We start from the raw sequence: 9,013 nt of genomic DNA, 5'->3' as shown, positions 1-9,013 counted from the left end.
AGGAAACAAGCCGTGACTCGTAACAAGGAGGATGGGGTGGGGGGTGCTCCTTGTTACCACTCTCCGGCGTGAGATCAGTAGTTTGCTTGGGAAGCAAAGTAAGATAGTAGTAGTAGTGAGAGAGTTGTCAAGAGATACCTCAAACCTGGTTTGGGGTTGGTATTTATAGCCGAGGAGTGAAGGAGGATGATGATGGATGGACTGACGACGTGCTGCACCTTTGCAGGTGTGTCAGGCTTGTCGGTTGTGGAGGTTACGCCACGTCAGTCCATTGCTTACGTAGCTCTGACAGGAAACTGCCATTGGTGCCACTTGCACTGTGGTGTCAGTCCCACTTGTTGAATGCATAGGATGCGGTGCAAGCCGCATCGCTACGTGCGGTAATATCTGAAGTTACCGCGTCTCCTACTTGTGATCAAGGAATACGCGAGATGCGGTGCTAGCCGCATCGTCGTCTTGCCTGCATCCCTTGTCGTGACGAAAATGCCCGTATGGTGCGGCGTCAGCCGCACCGTTACGTTCATCTCCTTATGTGCCTAAGGTAAGGCTTTCTTGTATTGATAGAAGTGTTCACTGGATGCGGTGCGATGCCGCATCGCTGTGAATACTTCCGTTTTCATACACCAGATGTGATGCTATGTCGCATCACTCTACCGTTCTCATGTTCCATGTAAGTCCTCCTTCGTTACCAGATAGATTGGATTCAACCCTTGTGCCGACGCGTTCCCGCATGGGCACAAGTAGGTTGTTAGCTAGTGGGGGTTTTGATAAGGGTAATGGTCACTCGCGGTCAATGCTGACGCGAGATCTGGGACCATACCCCTTCAGTCTCTTAGATATTGATGAGCTTATTTACATGCAAGAATAAAAGTTTGTTGGAGGGGGGGGGGGTATAAGAAACTAACTTCAATTACCTGCAGTCTTCTAAAGATTGAGGAATTGTAGGATGTCGAACACTAAACATTTAGTCCCGTTAGAAAGAAAACATCCGCTTCAAATAAGTCGTTTCTAAAATGACATGAACATGAGTCCGTTAATCTCAATTAACCGTATTTTGTTAATTACCACATAAGGGAGTAATGTGGCTACTAACAAAGAACTAGAAAATGATAATGTTGGTGGGTGGTAATGAACAAGCACATGATAATGTAAGTGGTGATGAACAAATAAATGGTAATGTGGGGGGTAATGAACAAACATAGGGTAATATGGTTGCTAACGAAGGTGATCATTTGAATAGTTTTAAAGACTTTAGAGTATGATTTTTATTGCGTTATGTTTTACTAAAGAGTTTTTATTGTCTAATACTAATGTAGGAGATGCCAATGATAGTGACAACATGGTTGACGAGAATAATAAGATCGTTACATAGATGTTGACATGAGAGATTATCAGGACTCTGTAAATGACAGAGAAGAATTCGTAGGTAGAACCGTGAAAGTAGCCATGCTACCGTTCAATTAGGAAGTGACGAGTAATTAAGATTTTGATATTGATGGTTTGGGTGTTTATTCATCTTATAGACTATCAGATAAATCATCTTGTGATTCAAAAAAAACAAAAAACAAATAAATAGACAAATAAATAATAATAATAATAATAATGATAATACTTTCTTTATAAGGAACTAAAGAAAAAATAAGAAACAAAATGCTAGTGGGGGTGGTTATTGACGTATTGTGTTGCATTTTATGTTGGCCAAATCTTTGGTAGTGAAAAGATTGTTAAAATATTACAATACATTTACTTCAGAGAGAGTCTTAGATTCTTGTGGAGGGTGTAACTACACGATCCCGATCAAACGGGTGGGCAGTAGGCTAGAAATTTTTCGGGGAGCGTCGAATCAAACTCTGATGTCAAACATGGGTCCGGTTAAGACAACAAAGTCTTGACCAGAGTAGGGTGGAGGGCCTGCCGATGAGGTGGGTGCGATTCCTATCGCTTATTGTAAAATGTCGCCATTCAGAAAAAAAAACAAACATATTAACAAAATGAGAGAGTATTATATACCTCTTTTTAGAACATATTTTTTGACGTTTTCGAACGACTAAAACATGTAAGTTGATGATGTGACATCGATTTGTAATATATACTAAGTTTTATATGATTGGTTAAACATGTAGATAAAATTTAAAATAGCTATAGGGTTTTATGCTTTTGGTCCAGTGGAAGACTATTGTAGTGGCTTTATTATAATTTGTCAAGATGCAAAAAAGCTACGATATGCGACTTTTGGATCCACGTGTTTGGTTTTAAAATATACTAATGCATTTTTAATAAACAAAATAAAAAATTGGTTTTGTGAATGTAAATTTTAATATTAACATTATGGAGTGTGAGAGTGATCGACTGATAGTGAAATGTACGTCACGTAGGTGTCACATAAGCGGAGTTATGGAGATGCGATCACACTAACCATCAATTGAGAGGTGTGAAGGAGTGACCAAACTCACACTCCCCAAATTTCATCACTCAGGCAACCACACTAACACCTTTTACATACACTCACTTGGGTGCGGCAAGATGTGTGGTGATATACCTCTTTTTAAAACATATTTTTTGACGTTTTCGAACGACTAAAACATGTAAGTTGATGATGTGACATTGATTTGTAATATACACTAAGTTTTATATGATTGGTTAAACATGTAGATAAAATTTAAAATAGCTATAGGGTTTTATGCTTTTGGTCCAGTGGAAGACTTATAGTAGTGGCTTTATTATAATATCTCAAGATGCAAAAAAGCTACGATGTGCGACTTTTGGATCCACGTGTTTGGTTTTAAAATATAATGCATTTTTAATAAACAAAATAAAAAATTGGTTTTGTGAATGTAAATTTTAATATTTAGATTATGGTGTGTGTGATAGTGATAGTGAAATGTACGCCACATAGGTGTCACATAAGGGGAGTTATGGAGATGCGATCACACTAACCATCAACTAAGAGGTGTTAAGAAGTGACCAAACTCACACTCCCCGAATTTCATCACTCATGAGCGTAAGGGCAACCACACTAACCCCTCTTACATACACTCACTTGGGCGCAACAAGATGTGCGGGTGATAGGGAGTCCTATGTGACACCTCCCCCACCCCACCCCACCCCACCCCACCCCACGCTCACGGACCGCTAACGATGGCCTTAGTGATCAAATGCAATATATTTTTGATAAACTAATATTTTTTTTTAAAAGTAAAGTTTATTAAAAACACGCATCCGACCCAAAAGAGTAAAAGATCACACAAAACAACATGTCTCCGATCCAAACAAGCAACAGGCCCCAAACTACAATATGTACACCAATCCTCTTACGCAATAGTTCATATGAAGACCTATTTTTTAAACACCCAAACCCTCTTGATTTGACATCCCCTAAGATGTCGTATGAACCGCGCATGATACTCTGGAAAACCACCTCATTTCTTCCTTTCCATATGCACCAACATGTAATTATAATGAGACCCTGAATAATCTTCTTAGTTTTCTTTCCCAATTGCAAAAAACCGTGAGCTTCCATGAGATCTTTGAAATTGAAGGCGAATACCGAAGAAATGTTGCACCATGCACTGAACCCCATCCATATTCTATTAGAAGACATACAGATCCTAAATAGGTGCTCTACTTATTCCTCTGGCTCCTCACATAAAGGGCACATAACTGTCAGGGTATTCAGGTTTCTTCCTCTTAGATTCTTCCTCCTTGCTAATATATCAATGTCCGCGCTGCATGCCATAATATTGCATTTAAGAGGAACCCATTTGCACCAATGAAAGGCCATCGGTTATGTCATCCCCTTTTCTTCTTCCATCAAAATTTTTACCGATTTTACCGAGAAACTGCCCATGTCATTTCCCAGCCATTTCCATGTATCCTTCTCATTGGATGAAACCACCATCTCAAGCACATCTTGACATTCCTGCCACTCTCTTATCTCGGCTTCCGTCTTCGGCTCTCTGGACCAATTCTAATTGTACCCACCACTCACCTGCTCCGAAGCGAACCTAACTGCCACCATGCAAGACTTAAATGACTCTAGACCAAAAAGAAGAGGCCATCTAACCATGAACGATTGTCTGCCCACCTATGTGTCAACCCATAAATGAATATCACTCCCATACCCCACCATACCCATAATAAAATTTTTAAGCCTTTCTCATTAATTTTTAGTTTCGACTTCAATAGGGCAATGTTTTTCCAACACTCCGAAATGTTTTCGTTTAGTGGGAGGAAATCTCAAGGGTTGATTTTAAAGTGACATGCTTCCACCACCTTCCCCATTTTTGCTTCTGAAGTATTAATTATACCCATTGGGGCTTTATATACTGAGAAAAAATAAATTGAAAGACTCTCTAACACCGCTTATATCAAAGTGAGCCTCCATAGATCGAGAGAGTTATAGCTTTCCAAAACCATTTATCGAAAACTTCAATAACCGGTTTCCAATTGATAAACTTTTACATATAATTTATAACTGACCTTGTTCAAGTAAATACAAACAAGAGGATACCAAAAAAGTATTACATATGGTTCCAAACTCACAGTTTCTAATATTTACTTACATATTTGACTCGTGATTGGTCTCTATTCTCTTTTCACATCAGTATTATATTTAATTTAGATTCACAAACGTTTACTAACCATTCATTCAATACTTACAAAATACATAATTTATAACTGACCTTGTTCAAGTAAATACAAACAAGAGGATACCAAAAAAGTATTACATATGGTTCCAAACTCACGGTTTCTAATATTTACTTACATATTTGACTCGTGATTGGTCTCTATTCTCTTTTCACATCAGTATTATATTTAATTCAGATTTGACAAACGTTTACCAACCATTCATTCAATACTTACAAAATACATAGGGGCAATAGTGCCTGCCTCCTATTGGTTTAAATGGGCGGCAGAATAGTGTCAGACAACCTTATTGGCCCAAAAAATTTACGATTTTATCCCGCTTTAAAATTACGATTTTGCCATCAGTATAAAATTATGTTTTTGCCCCCATTTAAAAATAAATTTGCGCTTTTACTCCCAGCTAAAAATTTCGATTTTGCCCTCGGTTAAAAATTACGATTTTGCCCCATCTACATTTACACTTTTGCCATTAGTTTTTTCCTTAATATTACGATTTTGTCATCAGTTCAAAATTATGTTTTTACACCCACTTAAAAATAAATTTGCGCTTTTGCTCCCAGCTAAAAATTTCGATTTTGCCCTCGGTTAAAAATTACGTTTTTGCCCCGTTTAAATTTACACTTTTACCATTAGTTTTTTTTCCTTAAAATTACGATTTTGCCATCAGTTCAAAATTATGTTTTTACCCCCCCACTTAAAAATAAATGTACACTTTTGCTCCCATCTAAAAATTTCAATTTTGCCCTCGTTTAAAATTATGATTTTGCCCCGTTTAAATTTAGAGTTTTGCCATTAGTTTTTTTTTTCTCACAACCAAGTTACGATTTTTCCACCAACTTAAATTTACATTTTCTCCATCGTTTTTGTTTGTTTTCCTGGTTAAATTACAATTTTGCCCCCAGTGTAAATTTGCAGTCATGCCGGCAGGTGCCTGGCACTCCCCCATTGGTCCTTTTAATTTTTGATTTCATCCCTGAATTAAAATTATCATCTCGCCCTCGGTTCAAAATTACGCTTTTCCCATCGTTTTATCTTTTTAGCAAAACTATAAAAGTTTTTTGTTTTAATTGGTTTACTCCATTTATTTATTTTTTTTTTTCGTGTCAAAGAGCTGCCTAACACTTGCTCATTAGTCCTGAAAAATTACAGTTTTGCCCTGAGCCGAAAATTACAGTCTTATCATCGTTTTAGTTTTTTTCCTAACAAAATTATAGTTGTATTTTTTTAATTGATTGAGAATTATTCGGCTATCGCCCCGCAAAGCGCGCGGTGCATCAACTAGTTCGTTTACAATCATAACATAGCATGCTGATTTGAATATAACTAGTAGTGTTTCCCGTCGCGTTGCGACCGATCAAAACGAAGTAAACCTGTATTATACCATTGTGCTTTTAACAGTAACATTTGTTGCTTATATTTGCTGACTATAAATTCAAGATAAAAGAGCATTAAAGTAACCAGAATCACATAATATTAGTTAACTTAATCAATACCACCGTCCTCAATGAACATTCGACGCATGACTGATGTCCATACTTTCTTTCATATGGTTATGAATATACAGAAACAAAACACTATATTAATCTTCCATTTGTGTGTTTGATGAGAGGTTATAACAAAAATTTCATCATGAGAGGGTTGTGGCTGTCATGTTTGTGCAAAAAATAATCTCTTCAAATTAAGAATCACATTTGCTACACATTCCCAAACTGATGACCCCTTAAGTATACAAAGTATGCCTAATGTACAATTCTCAATACATAGAGTACGACCCATATGTGCTTCTAGCCTCATGAATCCATGATCATTACAAAATTTTGCATCTTTCCCATCAATCTATCTGTGTTTTCATTTTCCAAATATCAAAACTTTATTCAAGAAGGAAAACAAACACAGAAGGAAAAACACCCTAGAAAAATGCAACCTATCGAAACCCACATAAAGATACAACCTCGAGCTCTCAGATCTCATCAAAGAGCATAAAATTGAACAATCAAAATAGAAAGTTAACAATCATAGTCAACGTGAAAAACATCCGTTAACGGTAGTTCCCGGCAACGACTATTAACTGCCACCGCCATGTGAAACCACAAAAAGGATATTCTACTGGTGGTTGCAGGTGACAGCAGTTCCGTATTTCTCAGGTAAGCAAGTGGTGATCATCATCGGCCCTCCGGGTAAAGCAGCGACTCAACCGGAGAGGCATCACCTTCTTTACCGAGAGGCAAAGCGACGGTCGACGACCCAACTCAAGCGTATACCACCGGAAACGCGATAAGGATACACCGCCGCCATTGTCACCGACAACGGTGGAAGAAAAACAGAGCCACACAAATGGGAGCGACGTGGAGGAGGAGAAGAGTTTGAAAACCCTAGGTGGGAACGTGTTAAGTAATTGAGAGAGGTAGAGAAACATGTCTTATAAACACCAAGGGGCAAATGTGTAAAAAAAGCAAACGCCGGTGACAAATCCCCAAATACCAGAATGTTGGTAGCCAAAACCAAAAGATCCCAAAAGCTCCTGGCGCAATACCCCGTTATAATTTGATATATAACTAGTGGATGCCCCGCGCTTCACGGCGGGCACTCGTTCGGTACCGGTTAATCCGAATAACATTACATGTAAAGTTAAAAGAAATGAAAAAAAATTAATAATGCATTGATTAGTAATGACAATCTTGTTTCTTTTTTGAAACAGGGAAGGGAAACAACTTTATTAGTCACCAAAAAAAAACATGGATCTCCTAAAATTAACCAGGAGCTAGAAGGAAGCCATTACCCCAAAATTTACATTAATATTACATTCACTCCATAAGAAAACATTATCTATACTAACAAACTCCAGTTTAGCCTAGTGCTTTAACCAGAGGAAAGTTACTTCTCAAATTAAATTTCTCCTTTACCTTAACATTTGTCTCCATCTTCTCTTGCTGGTTATCGATTGGGATACCCATCGGGGCATCCCTCTGTTGTCTCCAGCTAGTTGTTTTTCTCGCCTGCATATGTTGTTATTTCTCTGATTCCATAACGTCCAAAGAGTAGCCATAATACACCTTTTATCCTCCTCTTGTGAAGCTGGAGCTCTTCAATTGCATCAAATAAGTCATCCTATTTTGTTATGATACAAGAATACTTTAAATATATGCATAGTGAAACTCACAGCTCTTCTAAGCTACTCAACTTGGCTAATTATTTTGGGGAAAAGATAGATCGAATTAGTTACTTAACTGGGTTTTGAAATTTCATATTCAAACTATACAATTGACCAATAGTCATTTTTTCTTTAGATAGTAGCACACAAACTGTATCGAAAAATTCACATAACTTTGATCTCAAATAAAATCTTCATAAACATGATTTTTAGGTTTTAATTATGACATTTACACTGAGATAATCTTGCGATAAGAAATGCGAACCTGAATTGAATTACCGGAACCCTAGCCGAGTTCGTCAGAAAGCCAATCCGCCCATTCCTTGACATACCGACCGCACAACCAGGTCCCGGGCCGTGCTGTCTTTCCTTGACAAAGAATCGCTATCTCCGTTCGAAGCTGTTGTCGCCGGTATGACGCCTTTGTTCTAGAAGCCACAGCTGGCGGATCTGGTTTCAAGTGACCGAGGAAAACGATGACGACCGTCTTCAGCGTTGTAAGCCGCCTCCCTCCGTCGGTGGTCCACCGTGCCAACCACCTCTCACCCTTCCTCTGTCTAGATTCTCTCTCTACGACCTGTGTGATCAAAAGTCGTATGAAGAAGCCAAAGTTTAGTAAATTGATAGCAACTGATATGTGCTGGGGGTGGAAATCAAAGAATACAAACTTCAGTGGCAAAACCCAAAACTCGAAAAAACCGCTGGCGCAAATAGACGATAGAAATTGATATATATATATAATAAAATAATAATAATAAATTTCGGATAAACGAACACTCACTTTTAAAAAAGTTATAAACATTTGATATTCAATGTATTCCAATAACTAAAAATAACATGTAGGGCTGAGCATCAAGGAACGGTCAATTTTAGGCCCAAAGAAAATTAATGATATACATTTTCAAGTACCCACATATGAAAAGGAAGCCTCCACTTACAAGTTACAAGTTACAATTACAATCCATTAAAAAGAGATAAATACATTTGATATTTTATTATTGATTTCTGTTTAACTAGTTTTTGCCCCGCTTGCGTTGCGATGACATCAAGCCGAATATTTTTCTCTCATATACGTCAATGTATCAGTTACTTGTATATACGACTCGTAACACGATCTAAAAAAATATATCGAGTCAACCAATTAAAACAAAACACTATCATACATTTGCTAAAAAAAACTAAAACGATGGAAATACTATAATTTTAACTTGGGTG

General features: G+C 37.6%; 1 long non-coding RNA gene across 1 annotated transcript; it reads right to left on the bottom strand.

Annotated features, from left to right (window-relative positions):
- Window positions 1-7,285: 7,285 nt before the first annotated feature.
- On the bottom strand, window positions 7,286-8,520 carry LOC110927066. Its single transcript, XR_002585496.2, has 2 exons — window positions 8,064-8,520; window positions 7,286-7,755 (listed from the first exon to the last, which is right to left on the bottom strand). It is a non-coding gene; the product is annotated as an uncharacterized LOC110927066 (long non-coding RNA).
- Between the last annotated feature and the right edge of the window lie 493 nt (window positions 8,521-9,013).

This window comes from Helianthus annuus, chromosome 2, assembly GCF_002127325.2.
Source record: "Helianthus annuus cultivar XRQ/B chromosome 2, HanXRQr2.0-SUNRISE, whole genome shotgun sequence".
Classification (NCBI taxonomy): domain Eukaryota; kingdom Viridiplantae; phylum Streptophyta; class Magnoliopsida; order Asterales; family Asteraceae; genus Helianthus; species Helianthus annuus.
Note: the sequence above shows the minus strand (reverse complement) of the source record. Positions and strands in the feature narration are given on the sequence as shown.